Source organism: Sapajus apella, unplaced genomic scaffold (assembly GCF_009761245.1).
Source record: "Sapajus apella isolate SASKATOON/1434 unplaced genomic scaffold, GSC_monkey_1.0 scaffold74, whole genome shotgun sequence".
NCBI classification, from domain to species: domain Eukaryota; kingdom Metazoa; phylum Chordata; class Mammalia; order Primates; family Cebidae; genus Sapajus; species Sapajus apella.
In genome coordinates, this window is record NW_022437014.1 from 1,633,090 (window position 1) to 1,652,480 (window position 19,391).

Below are 19,391 nucleotides of genomic sequence, written 5' to 3' on the forward strand. Positions count from 1 at the left end.
TCTGGTGATAACAAAAAGAGAATTTCTCGCTGGGGAACTCCAAATGTTGTATTTGACCGAATGTAGAAAGTTATCACAAGACAAAAGTATGCCAGATTTGCAGGGTCATTTTTATTATGCCGGCGACCACAGAGGACTCACGTCTCTCCAACCTGTGGTGGCAACAGGAGGGTGCCACGATTTTTTATACCCGAAAAACCACCTTGGGAGTGGGGGTGAGGGGCAGGGATGGGAATGAAAAGGCTTCAGACATTCCGAGGGCTAGTGGATTCTGTAAATTACCTCCTGGGCAGAGATGAGGGTGGGGGTCTCCGGACATTCCAAGGGCCAGGGGACTTTTGTCATTCCGTTTGTTACTTAAGTGGTTTACAGAAGTCAAGATAAACATTTGTTTACACATTATCTGGTTAAGGTGGAAATCACAGACCTTAGTTACTTATTACAAGCCACAGGAGCCAAGATGGCATGGGTTAGGACTGCTTGCCTGTCACATTAGGGCCACAGAGAGCAGTTACTGATAAGAAAAGGTAAGCAGCTTCACATAGTTTTGAAGAACAAACTGCAGTTCTATTTACAGAGGCCAAGGACAGTAGTTATTGTAAGGAGAATGGGGCAGCCATTTCAACTTACCTAAAAACAGTTTTGCATTTTATAAAATAGTTTTGCTCCGGTTCTGGCTCTAGGCCAGCACAATATCACAATTGGATATAATTCTCATTCACAGGCATTTTTATAAGTATTTTGTGAATTTAATAATGTATTCCTGTTGATTGATATCTATTCCATATTTGTCCTTGGTAAGTTTGTCCTGAAACTTGTTCTTAAGGGCAAGTTCGTACCTTTTTCTTGGCTTCAGTCTCTATCATCCTCTTCCTACTTCCCACCATTCCCTACGTCCTCCAAAGCAGAAGAAGCTTGCACAACTTGGGGCCTGCCAGCCCCATGAGACCCAGGGTGGCTTTGAATGTGGCCCAACACAAATTTGTAAACTTTCTTAAAACATGAGATTTTTAAAAATTTTTCTTTATTTTTTAGCTCATCAGCTATCAGTAGTGTTAGTGTATTTTATGTGTGGCCCAAGACAATTCTTCCAATGTGGCCCAGGGAAGCAAGCCAAAAGATTGGCCATCCCCTGGTCTAGAACAAAGGCTGATAAGCAAGTAGTTTACTTGGTAGTGATCCCATTGTGCTAAAGTGAGGGATCAGGGGAATTGAACAGGGAATTGGGGGTGGTGGTGGATGGGGAATACCGTGATGTGTTATTGAGTTGCTAAATTGGATGACTGGTACTCAATCTTGATGGACTCTTCTTTTAAATGTGTCTCAGAACTGTTTGCGAACAAAAAGAGAAAACATGTCTGTTGACATCTCTCCTATCGCTTAAGTCTGTCCAGGCAAGCATTAACTAAGGGGTGAGACCAAAAGGATTTGCACCTCTCACTTGTGGTATACAAGAGATGTCCAATAAGATTTTGTGGAGTTAGTAGGACCCAGCTCAAATCTTAGCACATAGTGTACATTCAGTGACTGCTTTACTGACTTGAAAGTTATAGCTCTGAAAATAGAAAAACCACAAGTAGCACATTATTATTTCTGTTTTTTCCAAATATGCTAAACAAATAGGTTATATTTTATTTTATGTTTTAAGCAAAACGTTCTGATTTCTAGTGTCCAACATTCCTCCTACAGAATTTATACATTAATATCTGTAGAACTTAAATCCAGGAACAGTAAGATCTTCCACATGGCCACTCCCTTCAGAAATGTACAATATTTTTACCTTATGGAGCCACTTTTTTTTCCAAGCTTCAAAAAAACTTTTATTTTGAAATATGTATAGACTTACAGAAAAGACTTTTTAAAAATAAGGAAATTTATATTGACATTATAAACTAATCTGCAAACAATTCAAATTCCAACAGTTTCCCCACTAATGTCCTTCTGGTCTGGGATCTAACCAGGATTCCACAGTACATTTAGTTGTCATGTCTCTGTAGTCTGTCTAATCAGTCTTTGTCCTTCATGACCTTGACAACTTTTGGAGAGTACTGGGCACTTATTTGTAGACCATCCATCCATTGGGATTTATTTGTTGTTTCCTCATGATTAGAGTGAGATTATGCATTTTTCGCCATAATCCCACAGAAATGATGCTATGCCCTTCCTGGTGTGATGTCAAGGGGTACATGATTTCAAATGTCTTAGTACTGGTGATGTTTACTTTTTTTTTTGAGATGGAGTCTCACTCTGTTACCCAGGCTGGAGTGCAGTGGTACGATTTTGGCTCACTGCGACCTCCGCCTCCTGGGTTCATGCAGTTCTCTTGCTTTAGCCACCAGGATTACAGGTGTGTGCCACCACACCCAGCTAATTTTTGTATTTTTAGCAGAGACAAGGTTTTACCAAGTTGGCCAGGCCAGTACTGAACTCCTGACCTCAAGTAATCTGCCTGCCTCAGCCTCCCAAAGTACTGGGATTACAGGTGTGAGCCACTGCACCTAGCCTAGGTGATGTTTACTTTGATCACTTTATTGAGATAGTGTTTGTCAGGTTTCTGCACTATAAGGTGACGATTGTTCCTTTTGTAATTAATAAGTATCTTTTAGGTGGATACTTTGACACTATGGAAATATCCTATTTCTTGTACCTTTGTCCACTAATTTTATCATCCATTGATAGTTCCCTGCAACAGTTATTAGCTATGATATTTGCTTAGTAGTGATTATTTGTTTCCATCATTTTTTTTCACATTTATTTATTTGAAATGCTGATTTTTAAAAATCAATTTGGACTTACGGGCATAATCTGTTACTACCATTGTGTATATTATTGCTCAAAGTGTTTCCACCTTAGCCGTTAGGAGCTCCTTCTAGTTAACTCCTGTGTCCTTTTGTTTTTTTGCGACAGAGTCTCGCTGTTGTTGGCCTAGTTTGGAGTGCAATGGTGTGATCTCGGCTCACTGCATTCTCCACTTCCTGGGTTCCAGCAATTCAGCCTCCCGAGTAGCTGAGATTATAGGCGCTTGCCACCATGCCTGGCTAATTTTTATATTTTTAGTAGAGATGGGGTTTCACCATGTTGACCAGCTGGTCTCAAACTCCTGACCTCAGGTGATCTACCCGCCTTGGCTTCCCAAAGTGCTGGGATTATAGGTGTGAGCCACCGCGCTGGGCCTCCTATGTCCTTTTTTAGCAGACCCCTGTCATTTTTTGTGCACTCCTTTCTGGCATCAGAAGCTGTTCTAGGCTCATCTATATTTTCTGTTCTAGGCCTGAAATCAACAGTTTCTCCAAGGAGCTTTGGTTCCTTTAATTAGAGACTAGTAAGTATTTAGAAACCAAGATCCTAGAGCTAGGTGTGCTCACTGCTTCTCAGAAGACAGAGCTTGAAAATGCATACATGTGTGTTAACTCACATGTACACACATACATAGCTCCTTTTTTTTTGTAATAGAATACTTAGGATAGCTTTCTCACCATCTTCGTTTGTCATATTACTCATTTGCAGTACAATTAAGTTCACTAGTTACTCTATTCCATTTTTGGTTGTCACCCTCACATCCGGGCTTATTTTAATCATTTATTTATTTTGGGGTATGTGAAACACTATATGATTTTAAGAGCAGGTATGCGTAAGAAAAGTTTTACTCCCCCTTTATCACTGCTACCCTGTTTCTTTTTCCTATTCCTTTCTGCCCTGTTCCCACTTACTCTTATCCAGTCTCATTAATTTATGGTTTATTATTTTGTACAAGTGAATATGCATATGAAATATATATATATATATTTAGATTCCTTTCTGTTTTGCATAAAAGGTAGCATACTATAGATACTCTTTCACATTTTGCATTTTAAATTTAATGTGTCCTGAAAATCACTCAATATAAGTTCATGGAGATCTTCATTCTTCTTTATAGCTGTATAGTATTCCATTGTGTTGGCTGCATCATAGTTTATTCAACCACTCTTCTATGTATGAACATTGAGCAACTAGGTCGTTTCCAATATTTTGTAATTATAGTGCTGTAGTAGATAACCTTGTGCATACTAATTTTATATTGTTGGAGGTTTAACCTCAGAGTAGATTCTTAGAAGTAGAATTGCCAAGACAAAAGTTAAGTGCATCTATAATTTTACTAAGAGTTGTTAAATTTTCTTCCAGGAGGGCTATACCAATCTTCATTCTTACCAGCAATGTACAAGAATATTTTCTCACAGCCTTGACAACAGAATGTATTATCATACTTTGTATTTTTTTGCCAATCTGATAAATAAGAAATGGCATCTGAGTGTTGTTTTAATGTCCATTTTTCTTTCTTTTTTTTTTTCTTTTTGTGACAGAGTCTTATTCTGTTCCCCAGGCTGGAGTGCAGTGGCATGATCATAGCTCATTGCACCTTTGAACTCCTGGACTCATGTGATCCCTTACCTCAGCCTCCCAAATAGCTCAAACTACAGTGTGCACCACCACACTCTGCTAATTTTTTAAATTTTTTCTTTAAACATGGGGTCTTGCTATGTTGCCCAGGCTGGCCTCAAACTCCTAGGCTCATGCAGTCCCCCCCTTAACCTTCCAAAGGGCTGTGATTACAGGCGTGAACTACCATGCCTGGTTGCATTTTTGTAATGCTGACATTTGTTTCATATATTTAAGGGCCATTTGGTGTATTTTGGTTCAGTTGTCTGTTCATACTGGGTTTTTGGTCCTTTCTCCCTTGATATTCAAAAACTCTTTACATATTAGGGATATGTCTGTTGCAGATATTTTCTCCCAGTTTGTCAGTTGTCTTTTGACTTTGTTTATTGTGATGGTGGTGTTGCTGTTTTACTGTTGGTTATATTTCATTTTTGTGTGGTCAAATTATCTTTTATTGCCTCTATTTTAAGTTTTAGTTTCTACACTGAGATTGCAGAGTAATTTAGTCATGTTTTCTTCTAGTATTTGTATAATTTTATTTTTTTGGTACTTGGATCTCTGATACATTTGGAGTTTATTCCTTTGTGTGGCATGAAATGCGGATCTAATTTTATTTATTTTTTCCAACTGGCTTTCCAGTTGTCCTGGCACCATTTATTAAAAAGTACAACTTTGCCCCAGTGGCTTGAGATGCCATTTTCGTCACATGCTAAATTGCATGGAATCACCTGTAATGTTCTCTTTCTGCTATTTTTACTTTGTCATGGTGTGATTTGTCTTTTGCTATCTGTTCATTGCCTGTGGCGACAAATGTTTGTTCTTCTGAAAGAATAATTATTGCAGCAATAATCTTGAAAGCTAAAGCAATTTACCGTCTGTCTGTGTGTTTATAAAACAGTCACCCAAATTGAACCTACAGCTCTGAGATATGACTCCTTTTGTCTAAAGTTATCAGTGTCTGTTCTATTGCAAAATCATTAGGCTGAAATGAAGCTTTTTAAAATTAGTCTCAGTGCTACTTTGGAACCATTGTACTGAAACCTTGGAGAATGGTCTTGTGAGAACTGGCTTTATTAATGTTTATTGTCTTTGACTCCTGGACTTGTTTCCTTCATTTGGCTACTGGATCTAGATAGACAAATTGTTATACCATGACTACTGTCAGAGTAGATTGATTAGAATAATAAGGTAATTTAACTTTCATGTGCACCTATATCCAGAGTACAAAGTTGCTTGGCAACAGCGATGTCCTCATTACAATTCAGAAAACCTCAAAGTCCAGACACAATTCTTCTAGAATGAATTTGCATGCAAAGGAACACCATCTCACAGAATCCTTCTGTTTCCAGAATAAATGATTAGCTCTTTAGAGAAATAGATTAATAAAGACAATGCAATATTGTACCTTTTCTCCCTCTTACAAGGCCAGTCTTAAGTATTTGATTAGTGCCATAGAGCTGGCTTTACTTGCAAAGCACCCCCAATTCTTGGGCTTCAAGTGTCAGAGTATGTGGAAAGTGCCATAGGAATTTTAATTCAATGCCTTTGTTTTTTCTCTCTTTGGAAATACTCATTTCAAAGTGATGAAGAAAGGTACAGATAAAAATGAAGCCATGGCTTCTATTAAAATAATTTTTTTCTTTATAGTCATGTTATTCATACCTTTGCCCTCTAGAGGGAGCAAGAAGGTTATAATTGTTAAGTAGTAATAATTCCTGAAAAAATTCAAATCTTACCCCCTTACCTCCCAAACCCAGATGGAAATTTGTTTCAGCAGGTGGGGCTGTTTCCTTGGGAACAGTATTTCTTTCACCCCTCCTCAAGCTCCCTGCTTTGGCCCTTTTCCCCCGTAAAGGTAGAGAGGCCTGAGTTCTTTTCTCTCTGTTCCTTCCAGCAACAAAAATGTTAGAGAACATGGCCAGAAAATGACGCAAAGTTTAATTTGACTGGTTAGAGAACCAACCCTCCAGGTGGCTTCTGGGCCAAAAAGTTGCTATATCACAAGATCCTTTGTTGTTAGAACAGTCCAAACTATTAGAAAATGCTGTTTCTTGTTGGTCTCCTGCTTCACAGGAGTTTTCTCCATGATGACTGCTCCCAAATAAATATTTCTAACTTTCTTTGGAACAAAAGCCTGTACAATAATGATGACCTAGTTTAAACATATGCATTTTCTCCCTCCTCTCTGGTTATTGCTCAATTCAAGATAGGTTTGTGGTGCCTGATTCTGGATCTTAAATATTATGCTGAATTTGAGAGCTTGGCTTGAGGGAGGTTTGGGAGTGGTTGGGGTTTCTTCTTTGGCCTGACATGGGCTGGCCTATGGAGGCTTTCTGCCCCGGTGCCTTCCATGCACAGACGGAGCCTTTCTTCTTACTGTACACTGGGCTTTACGTACCATCTGTATGCTGCTGATTCCCAACTTTTTATCCTCATCTCTTCTCATCTGAGCGGCCTATTTCATATTACTTGGATATCTCATTGGAATTTCAATTTAACAGGTCAAACAGAATCCCTAACTTTTCCCACCGCACACCAGTTTCTTCCCCAGGAGTCCCCCATTTCTGTAAAAATGGACAACCAGTTGTCTGTTACTGACTTATGAGTCTTTTTTGGTTCCTCAGCTTTCTTTACCGCTATTGTCTAATCCATCAGCCAATTCTGTTCTACCTCCAAAATATTTCCTCATCCTACTTCCTTTTACTGATATCTCCTGCCCTCTACTCCACTGCCAACAGGTATCAAGCTATGGTTATTTCTCACCTAGGACATTAGAATAGCTTCTTAGCAGGTGTAATGATGGCCATGGTTTGGAAAAATTTCATGTGCTTTCCTTTTTCTTGAATATGTCTGTCTCTCAGATGAGATAAATGAATGCCAACTGAAAGGAAGAGCTAAGACATCCAAAAATATAGTTCTGTGGAAAGACAGCAGGCTTAAAAACTAGTAGGGAGAGAAAGGATTTTATAAATGTTTTTATTTTTCATTTTTGTAGCAAGGACTAGGCCTGGAAAATTAGACTATAAATTTCTACCATAACATATATATTAATAGAATGTTCATTCTATTCACCAGTAATGAGGCTGCAGTTTAGAAGTTGAGGGCTATGATAATGAAGCCTGCATTCCGCCTGAATAGAGTTTTGGACAAGGAAGAGAGAAGGGGGTCAGAGGAGATAGATGGTGAGTTCAGTACTCTGATCTTCCTTGTGATCTCAATCCTGGACAATGAGAAGTCTGTTAAATTCCTAAATAAAACTGGGCAGAGAGGTTCCTTCCTTGCTTCTAGCCTGGGGCACTGGAAAAATGTCACCTGGAAGCTCCTTGAGGGACCTTCTTGGCAAACCTGCAGGGTAACCCCATGAAATAAATTGAGAGATGTGGTCAGGGAGAGTGATGGTCTAATTTGCATCTTTAAGACTTTCTCTATTCTCCCAAGGCATGAATGCAGACTTGAGAGCTGATAAGGCCTGCATAGGCCTGTTGAGATAGGGGACTTACAGAGACTTAGAGAGTTTTGTGATGCCTGTGAGAGCTGAGATGAATGAGGTTGTCATACAAGGAGTCATCATGTCCAGCTGAGCTGAGAGGGAGAATAGACCAAGATGCCTGCCAGCTGCAGCCTCAGCCGTAACCCCTAATGACACCATTGAGTGCTAATGACACCATTAAGGGCTAATGACAAGGGGAACAAGGCACATTGCTGGGGAGCCAAAAGACCCTGCATGGTTTTGAGGACCTTTTCCCCAAAACCTGCAAGGTCATGTACATTTCTCTCTCTGCAGCACTGTCCTGGGGCCCAGTGATGGTGCTGAAATCTAGAGACTAAGTATGTTTAACCAAAGAGGCCGAGTTTTACCTAGAAGAAAGATTTAAATTATTGCATTGATCTTAAGGTTATCCCCTGCTCTTTTGTTTTTCTGTAGTGCATAGGAGTTAGCGAGCAAGAATAGATCAGATCTAGGTAAAGCAGAAGTCTCATTTCTCTGTACATGTGAGTTCTGGGGTGAGTTACTTGCACCCCTGTTGCGCTGATTGCTTCCTGCTTCCATCCTTACCAAGACTATAGTACACACTGACACAGCAGGAAAAGTGGTCTTTAAAAGTGAGGTCTGATTCCATCTCCTATCCCAACCTTCTAAACAACTTCCTGTTGGACACAGAATTAAATACAAGCACCTCACTATGGCATACGGGGCCCCACATGATCTGGGTCCTATCTTCTGTTACATCCTGTACCTTGTCTAAGAAGCTCCAGTGCAGTAGCCCCTCTACTCCTCGAACAGGCTATGCTATTTCCCATCTCAAGCCTTTGCACTTGGTGTTTATGCTGATACCTTCCATTTGCCCTTCTAGACCCAATCTTCAGTCTTTCTCATCTTGTTCTGTGTGCCAGTAGGCTGATGGTATGAATTGCATCGATGAACACTCTTGCTTCCTGACTTCCTTTTGGAATTGGCCAATGGGAAGCACTAGTAGGAGATCAGAGAGAGTAGGGAGGAGATACTTATTCAGGGTATTTACTCACCCCCACCCCTGCTCCTTCCTTGCTGGCTAGTCACCTGAGGATGGTTGTATCCCTTTACCAAAGTCCACAGCTCCTATCGGGGTCCTCTCCATCTTGTGGTAGCCACTCCTCCCTTTGTTCCTGCAGGCCAGGGGTGATCATGATTCCCCCCACTTTGGGTGGCCCTGGGCAGCTAGTTTCATTAAGCTCTGCCTGCACTTTTGCACATAGTCCCTTTTGAGTGTCTTCTGCTTTCTGTTAGGCTTCAGCTGTCACATTGCTCCTTCTGTGGGCTCTCTTCATGCCGGTTCTTTCTTCTCCTTGAGCTCAGCTCAGATGTTACCTTCTGAGGCAGAAGTAAAAGGAAGGAAGGAAGGCCCCCCTTGACGACTCCTCATCTCCCTACCTATTCCCATGCCCTGCTTCGTGCTCTTCACTTATTTATTTATTTAATATCTTTTTCATTGTGGTAAGAAATTTAATGTGAAACCTACCCTCTTAACAAGTTTTTAACTGTACATACAGTATTGTTTATCATGGGCATAATACTGTACCACAGATCCCCAGAACTTTTTTATCTCACGTAACTGAAACTTTATACCTGTTGAACAGCAACATCCCTATCCCATCCCCCGGGGCCCTGACAACCACCGTTCAGCTCTCTGCTTCTGCAATGTGTTTGACTATTCTGTGACTCTACCCTTCACTGTTTTTTTTTTTTTTTTGTTTGTTTGTTTTTTTGAGACAGAATCTCGTTCTGTTGCCCAGGCTGGAGTGCTGTGGCGTGATCTTGGCTCACTACAACCTCCTCCTCCCAGGTTCAAGTGATTCTCCTGCCTCGGCCACCCCGAGGAGCTAGGACTACAGGTACCCACCACCATGCCCAGCTAATTTTAATTTTTAGTAGAGACAGGGTTTCACCATTTTGACTAGCCTGGTCTTGAACTGCTGATCTTATGATCTGCCCGCCTCAGCCTCCCAAAGTGCTGGGATTACAGGCCTGAGTCACCGCGCCCGGCCCCTTCACTCTTTTTTACAACATATTTTCAAGTTCTTGCATTGAAGTCATGATAATTTGACACTACCTTTTTGTTGTTTTTTACGTGTCTCTCTTAACTGGACTGTAAGCCAAAAATAGAAGGAACTTTATGTGTTTCGCTCACTACTGTGTCCCCAGTGCCTAGAACAGGGCTCGTACACAGGAGGCAGAAAATAAACTTTTTTTTTTTTTTAGGGAAATGAATGAAGAGCTGATTTTTCATGGCCTTGAGAAGCCAAGATCTCAAGGCAGGCATATGTGGGGGTGTGAAAAGCAGGTCAGGAGGTCGTCTTATTTCCTTGGACATTCATTGCCTTAAGGTGTCAACATTGCTTCTCAGGCACCATTTGTTAACTGAACCACCAATGCTTAGGAAGTAGCAAGGAAGATATGAAAAATTGTGTTTCAGATTGAGCCCTTTTCCTGGAAACACAGAAGGGTGTTTGATACCATCCAGTCTTTCTGTCACTTTTACCTATTTCAGGTGTGTCCAGCCTCAGCTGGGCATGGAAGATGCTTTGCATTTCTTTAAAATCTTCAGGCCATGGAGTTGGGATAGTCCAGAAAGAATACCACAGAACTTTTATGCCATAAAGTGGCAGATGCTCTGAGGACTGTGTTGGAATGCTTGGACTGCATTAAGATACTAAGGTGAGTGCCTGGCAGAGTGGTTCTCAACATTAGCCCTAAGTCATGAACTCCAAGGGTTGTTTTCAGGAATCTGTACTTTTAAAAGTTTTGAAGATGCCTCTGGGGACAGGATGAGGGCCACGGGTCTGACATAGAGAGGATGGGCTCTGTTTCGTTCTAGACATTCAGGGAGCTAATTATGTTGTTTTAAATTTCTTGAACCATTAGCACGGGGTTGATGACCCAAACACCTTTTGTGTTTGAATCAATAGACGATTCTTCCCATGTCTTTGGGAGTATTTCTTAGTAGCAGTTGGGGTCTTGAAAAGTTGGCATTTGAAGGCTACTGTTATTTTTCATTTATAAAATAAGAAATCAAGATTTGGAAAGGTTAGCAATCTTATTTAGCCACAGTGGCATTGAGACCACTCTATTTCTCCCTTTAAGCCTCACTATAACCCAAGAGTCCGTTGCATAAAGCTCTTTATTGTAAATAAAAAGAGGACCCCCACCAGGATCCTGTAGACAGCTTTGTTTCCCCTGGTTGCTCTCAATGCTCGCATATCTTATTTCTGTAACGGGCAACCTTATCAGTGAGTTTGGCATTGCTGGGTAAGCGTTGCTGTTTTCAGGAACCTTCTTCAGCTCTTTTCTTTTCTTTCTTTTTTTTTTTTTTTTTGAGACGGAGTTTCGCTCTTGTTACCCAGGCTGGAGTGCAATGGCGCGATCTCGGCTCACCGCAACCTCCGCCTCCCGGGTTCAGGCAATTCTCCTGCCTCAGCCTCCTGAGCAGCTGGGATTACAGGCACGCACCACCATGCCCAGCTAATTTTCTGTATTTTTAGTAGAGACGGGGTTTCACCATGTTGACCAGGATGGTCTCGATCTCTTGACCTCGTGATCCACCTGCCTCGGCCTCCCAAAGTGCTGGGATTACAGGCGTGAGCCACCGCGCCCGGCCTAGTTTTTAGAGCTTTCTATATGCAAAACACCGCACCCGGCCCCAGCTCTTTTCTTTTTTTGTTTGTCGCTCACAAAATAGCAGGCACCTGTGTACCAAGCTAATGTATTCATTGGTCCATATATCTTCTAGTCCTTCTATGCACATTTAAGTTGTACAGATTTACAATAATATTACTACTAGAATTGTATTTTATATATTCTTCCATTTATATTATGCCATGAATTTTTTTGGTCTTACTTGTTACCCAGACTGGAATGCAGGGGCATGATGATGATGGCTCACTGCAGCCTTGACCTCCGGGGCTCAAGCGATCCTCTCACCCCAGCCCCACAAGCAAGCTAGAACTACAGGTGTGTGCCACCATACCCAACTAATTTTTAAAACTTTTTGTAGAAACAGGGTCTCACTGTGTTGCCCAGGCTGGTATTGAACTCCTGGGCTCAAGCAGTCCTTTTACTTCAGCCTCCCAAAGTGCGTGGTTACAGGTGTGAGCCACTGCTCCTAGCCCAAGTTTTATTGAGTATAATTTACATATAATATTAATAAACTAATACAAATGATTGTACAAGTGGTTTTTAGAAATGTATTCATCTCATAACTACTACCAAAATCAAGATACCAAATATTTTCATTACCCCAGAAAGTTCCCTCCTAGCGTGCTATGGTTAATCTCTTAATTTACTTTTGGCCCCAGGCAACCACTGATCTGCTTTCTGTCACTATGGATTAGTTTGCATTTTCTGGAATTTCACACAAATGATATCAGACATAGTTATGATTTTGTGTTCAATTCTTTTACTCAGCATAGTATTTTCAGATGTAAATGTTTTTCATTTTGCTCATCTCTTTTTTTCTTACCTTTCTACTATTATCACCACTGCTGCTTTCTTTTTCTTTCTTTTTTTCTTTTTTGAGACAGAGTCTCATGCTGTTGCCTATGCTGGAGTGCAACGGCATGGTCTCCACCCACTGCAGCCTCCGCCCCTAGGTTCAAGCGATCCTCCTGCCTCAGCCTCCAAGCGATCCTCCTGCCTCAGCCTCCTGAGTAGCTGAGATTACAAGCACACACCAGTATGCCCAACTGATTTTTTTGTATTTTTAGTAGAGACAGAGTTTTGCCATGTTGGCAAGGCTGGTCTCAAACTCCTGATGTCAGGTGATCTGCCTGCCTTGGCCTCCCAAAATGCTGGGATTACAGGTGTGAGCCACTGAGCCTGGCCACCACTACTGTTTTCTTAAATCAGATAACATAAGCTTGGTATATATATTTCCAACCCTCTATCAATATTCCTACAAACATATACACATACAAGGGACCCTAGGGGATTCGGTCTGTAAAAGTCATCCTTACAAGATACGAAATAGGATGGCAAATAGAGGGCAGAAAATGGATTTGGAGGGGCAAAGAAAAATAATCAACAGAGGTAGGTCCGTATTTCTGTTTAACAGACGAGAAAACTCGGAAACTCAGAAGGATCCTACAGTTAGTCAATGGCAAACCCAGCATTCCAACATAGCTCTTCTGACTCCAAATCTCATCTCTCATTTCCCTCCAAGAGGGTTTTTTGCTCCATAAAATTTTGAAGGCCCTAACGGCAAAGAAATTTAGGACCTGGAGAAAAGAGAGTATTAGTGGTGAGGAGGATGATGACGGTGCTGATGGTGGAGGCGATGATGATGGTAGCGATATGGTGATGATGGCAGTGATTATGAGGGTGACTGTGAGAGTGGTAGTGGTGGTGTTAATGGCAGTGGTGATTACGATGGTGATTGTGATGGTGATACTTTAAAGCAGCGATCCCCAACTTTTTGGTACTAGGGACCAGTTTTATAAAAGACAATTTTTCCATGATCCTGGGTTGGGGGTAGTTCTGAGATGATTCAAGTGCATTTATTGTGCACCTTATTTCCATTATTATTACGCTGTAATATAAGATCAAATAATTATGCAACTTGCCATAGAATCAGTGGGACCTCTGAGCTTGTTTCGCTGCCACTAGATGGTTCCATCTGAGAGTGATGGGACATAGTGACACCCAAAGTGTGTTGCTTATGTCCAGCCTACTTTGTAATCTCATTTGGGTTGCTGTCACTGCACTGTCACAATGATAGAAAGTTGGAAATGGAAGCAGGCTTTTCAGTGCTTTTATGGCAGTCTCAGGACGTTCCACCTTGACTTTAATCCAGAACATATGGAGATTTGAAGTCATCTCAGACATACTTTTAAGGCCACCAGATGCAGTTGTACAATTGAAGGACATCGACTCACTTGCCACTATAAAGCCTGCCACCAGATGCAGCTTGTTACTTGCCACTCACTGATTTGATATGAGTCTGCAAGCAATTGATTTATGTTAGTCTCTGTACAGTCAAACCTCTTTGACAATGTTAATATGTATTTTCAGCCACTACACAGCACTAGCATCACTGCCTCAGGTTATCAGGCAGTCAGTTTTTCTAAGGAGTGCACAGCCTGGATCCCTCGCATGCACAGTTGACAATAGGGTGCATGCTCCTATGAGAATCTGATGCTGCAGCTGATCTGACAGAAGGCAGAACTCAGGTGGTAGTACGAGCAATGGGGAGCAGCTGTAAATAGAGATGAAGTTTTGCTGGCCTGCCACTCATTTCTTGACGTGCGGCCTGGTTTCCAGCAGGCCATGGACCAGTACCTGTCCATGGCCTAGGATTCAGGGACCCCTGCTTTAAAGAAGACCCAGATCCAGGGAGAGCTGAAGGTAACAGAAAATAAAACCCCGCTTTCTGCAGTGCTTTTAACTGTTTTTTTTTTTTCTCATTTCATCTTTACTATGATCCTGTGCAGTGTATATTATGATTATTCACATTTTAGAGGAGAACTTGAATCCAAAGCAATTTTTCAACAATCAGCAAGAGAAGCAGGTGATAAACATTTAATCTGCTTTTTATATTCCTGGTATTTGTAAAAATCCATTATAAGTATTTTAGTGGCATGTCAGGCTTTCAGTAAATTTGGTAAAAATCACCAATTTTTCATGCCTAAAATAAAAGCAAATTTTGTTCATGCCAAGTTACTGCTAAACCATTGAGAAAAAAATGAATTGAAGTATAATAACTTAGAGGGATTTCAGTTTTATCGTCACTGTTATCCTTAGATGGGGAGGTGAAGATGCAGATAAAGGCATATAGTAGGTTTCATTTTGATTAAATAAAATACTTTTAAGGCCACCAGATGCAGTTGTACAATTGAAGGACATCAACATGCCTTCTTAAGCTATGGTGACCAGCAGGTAGTAAAAGAGAGAAGTCAGGGGATTTCTTCCCCTACCTCTGTCCCTTTTCTCCCTGCTTGGCTGTGGTTTAGGCAGATGGCTACAGATCCTGTTGGGCAGCCCCTCTCCCACAGCCATGCCCTTAATGGCCCTGACAAGGTTCCTGTAACATCATCCCTTCTTCTCGCCCCTTAGACTTAGGGTAATAATTGCTTCCTGCTTTTCCTTGTTGCTGGTTGTTTTACCATTCCCTTTGCCCTGCCCATCACTAAGCTGATATCGCTCAGCTTCTCAGTAACATTTTTATGCCCTGTTTTTGGTACTGGGCTGTGATGCTTCAAAAGACATCGCTTTTGGTGCTGCAGGGAGCCTGCCAGACTGGAGGGAGGAGCAGGGACCTGTTCCTTTCTTTGCTTGCGATTCCTCTTAGAGTCTCCTCAGCAGCCGTCCTTTCCTCAGCAGCAGTGGGATGCAGCCTCCCATGTTTTTCTGGCACTCTCAGGGTGGTCCTTGTGCTTGTTCTCAAGCACCTGTAACAAACAGGCAGCCCTTCTTCAGAGGCCTCAGGCTCAGATCTGCAATGCTGCTCTGAGCTTCTGGGTGATACCACCAAACTCTTCCCTTTGTTCCCTGGCCTGAGTGGTCCTAGCCTGGTCTTCACGGTTGCTTTTCTGTGTTACTTTTATGTGTTTCTTTCACATATTCAGATCTCTAACCCCTTTCTTTTTTTTTGCATTGTGAAAAACACATAAAATTTACCATCTTAACCTTTTTAAGTGCACAGTTCAGTGGTATTAAGTAGCTTCACATTGTTGTGCATCTAATCTCCAGAACTTTTTCATCTTACAAAACTGAAACTCTCTACCCTTGAAATGTCTCCCCACTTCCCATCCCCTAGCCCCTGATGACCACCATTCTCCTTTCTGTCTCTTTGAATTTGACTACTTCAGATACTTCATATAAAGAGCTCCAATCCTTTCTTTATATTTAATTCACTTTATAAAAATAATTGGCATAGTTTTTGTTTTCCTGATTGGACTCTGATCCATCTCTGTAAATAGTCCTTTCTTTACACAGTTTTCAATTAAACTCTCAATGTACCATCTGATCCCTGCTGGGACCCCAGCTGATACACTATGAAATTATTGGGGAGGTCAGATGAAGATTAGGTTAAAATAATAATAAAGAGGAAAGCCTTTTTAACGAAAAAGCACTATATATTATAATTCATAGTAGTAATAATTTAAATGGGCCACATCTGAGCTTCCCCTGCAGGGCCTTGAAACACTGACATCCGGAGAAGAGTAATGACAAACACAAGAAAGTGGCTGCAGTGCCAGAGTTTCAACAGGCCCTTTGTGACACTAGAACTTGAACTCTGTCCCCTTTTCTAAGAGAGGATATGGAGAATCTGATTTTTTAAAAAAGCTCCATATTCATATTCACAAGTTAATGTGGGAAAGAAGCCAGGATTTCTGTGTCCTTAAGTGATACGGAGACTCTGACTCCACCAAGACAAGGCTCTGATCCCAGATGTCAGTCCCTAGTGATTCAGTGACACTTTAACATCCTGATTTCAAATGAAAAATCGGGTTGCTTTTTGAGAGTAGTAAAAGACTGGAAACTCCCTGACAACTTGCCAACTCACAAATGCCAGAAACTCCTTGCAGCCATAGCCCTGGCCAGAGATTGTTTTCTGGCAGAGTGGGGTCCTCTGACCTCTTTAAAAGGAGCACTCCTTTCCAAGGGCTCAGAAGGCAATCTGAGGCTCCCAGTGGGTCTTGCCCAGAGGCTGTAATGAGACAAGTGGAACACAGGGTTGGGTATGCAGAGAGCAAGGGGTATCGTGGGCAGACCCCTAAGGGAGGGCCATGGATTATTCAGATAGTACTCTGGCTGCCTGTGCATTGTGGAGAATATTCACCATCAATCCTGCCAGGAAAGAAGGCCTCACAAAACACCAGGTCTGAGGGAGAGGATCAAGGAATTTCTTTGACAGATGTTAATCAAGAAAACCCGAACACCAAGGGAGACTATTGCTTATTCCTGAAACTATTTGACTGGCTAGGTCTCTTTGTACTTGGGTGGGACTAACCATGAGAAAAAGCTCATATGTGTGAGTTTTGTGGCTTGATGTTATGGGGTGCAGATGTGAGCTACTCCTCTAATGTCCAGAAACTGTATCAGTCCCAAGAAATGATTTGCAGTATCTTGTCCGTGTGTGTGTGTGTGTGTGTGTGTGTGTGTGTGTGTTTTGGGGGAGGGATATGGAACAACTTTCTGAGGCCTGTGAATGTAATCTGATTCACAGATGAAGTGCCCCCTCCCTGCCTCTTCCTCCATCCCCCAATTTAGAACAACTCTGGATTATGAGGCAGGGGAGGGTGAGGCTATGACTTTCCTCCCTGAATTCCCAACAGTACCCTGCCTGGCAAGCTTTGTGTACAATCTTCACACACATACTTACTAAATTGAATGTATATAAGCAGCCTTCAACTTTTAGGAATCCACAACACATTCTTCCCATCCAGAAGCCTAGCTTGTGATGAGAGATTCTGTTAGGGATCTCAGTAACAGTTTCTTCTGTTTGTGGAATGGCTTTTCCCACAGAGGTATTAAAATCAGAAAACAAGAAACACAAGTTTGGGAGGCTGAGTGCTAGTGTTGGTTTTCCTACCAACTCTTTTTGTCCTAGTTATGTCATCTACAAATAGTCTCTTCCCCTCTCTACTACTCAATAAAGTGATGGGGAATTATGATAAAAATGAGAGGAAGAAACTTGTCATAAACTCAAAGTTGTGGTATTAGTATAGATAGACGAAATAGGAGATGGTCATTTGCTTCCCTTTCCAGGCTATTAGAGGAGAAAAAGAGACAGATTGAGGAAAGAAAAAGAAGTCTAGTGGGAGACTGTCATTAAGATCGTAGTAAAGTAACATGACATACTGTCGGTGAGTAGGTAGGAACAATAGCTGAGTCCCTCACTTTAAGACATGTAATGAAAAGGAGTCAGAACATTGCAGGAAGTGAAAGGACTATTCATTTCATCATTATCCTGCTCTTAGTTGGAATTCTTTTCCTCTTCATTTCAGTTATAACCACGAGTCTGCCAGAACTGTAAGACAAGAGCACATGGTCACAGTGTGAGAGCCCTGTTTAGTTGATTCTAGAATGCACATCTTCCCTATCCTGCCATCTCTGGGGATCAACTGATGATAAGGCTCTGTGGAGATACAGTTGTTAATAATGTCATAGCATTTCACACTGTCATCATGTCAGTTGAGTTAGGTGTATTGTTGACACTGTAAGTAATGAGTTTAATTGCCGTTTAAAAGATCCTCAAAAAAATTACTCTATGATTTGGCATTAAAATGAAAAATTACCTTGTGTGCAAAAAGGCATAGAAACAGAGCCGCAGGACTTAAATTTGATATTAGTGAAGCAGATATGAATGGTTGGAGGAATGAACACAAAAGTGCATAATTTTTGCAAAGTAACAACTGAAGTGCTTTCTGGAGCCTAAGAGGGTAAGAGCCACCCCTCAGGTAGAAGAAACTGTTAGTGAGTTTCACAGAAGGATTGGCCATCACAAGCCCAGCCAAGTGACAGCAGAAACTGCTGGCACATCTTGGATGGAGGAAAGAAACGTCAAAGCAATCAGAGGCTTGGGTGACTGTGGAGAACTACAGTTAAAGCAATGTGTCATGTCATCTAAAGAACGGTGTTGCTCTTGATGACTCATAAGGCGTGCCTTAGGGTCAATGGAAAATGGTACAGATGTAAGACTATAACATTCAGGGTGCCACTACCATTTTTACAGGAAAAGGAAGAGAGACCTAGTGCCTCTTTTGCTGGTGGTCCTAGTCTTTTGAGAATCAGTACAGAGATCAGCACATGGCTGATCAGGGACTGTGAGAATAGGAGCATCTTGTATGCCTGTGGTGCAGCTTGCCCTAATGACTCAGAAGAAACAGGAGATAGGACAGGGTCAAGAGTATGAAGGAACAGAACAAGTGTCCAGAACCTGTCCTTCTAGACATGTGAATGTGAGATACACAAAAGATTTTTTTTAAAAAGAACATAGTTTTTTATTTAAGGAAAGAATTTGCAGTTTGGGGTTACTTCTTATAAAACAGCAAAAAACTAATCCTAGATTTTAAAAAAAGCCTAGCAGTTTCAACACCCTACAACAAATATAAAATGTTTTAAAATAAATTCAACTAGTAAATATTTAATCGTCTCCAAGATTATACCTTTAAATTTACCAAGCATGATTATTTTATGAGTCTATTAAATTCTGTATGTTGAATTTTAATGTCCCTAAAATAACAAAATTGCTTCAGATTAATAAAAGCACCAGAAACAAATATTGCATATATCTATATTTCTGCCAAATTTCTATTAACAATCAAGACATAAGTAAAAAGGATATATGCAAGCTTGTTTCCTCATCCATCCCACCCCCTCCACCTTGAATTTCCTCAGGTGTGGATAAACAATTCTAGACATTTTGGATTTTTTTTTCCCATTTATTTTATTGCATTTTAGGTTTCGGGGTACATTTGAAGAACATGCAAAATTGTTG

At 41.1% G+C, this 19,391-nt stretch overlaps 1 long non-coding RNA gene across 1 annotated transcript; it reads left to right on the forward strand.

The window, feature by feature from the left end:
* Positions 1–4,567: 4,567 nt before the first annotated feature.
* Positions 4,568–18,860, forward strand: LOC116532006. Its single transcript, XR_004260671.1, has 3 exons — positions 4,568–7,598; positions 10,446–10,612; positions 17,899–18,860. It is a non-coding gene; the product is annotated as an uncharacterized LOC116532006 (long non-coding RNA).
* The last annotated feature ends 531 nt before the right edge of the window (positions 18,861–19,391 follow it).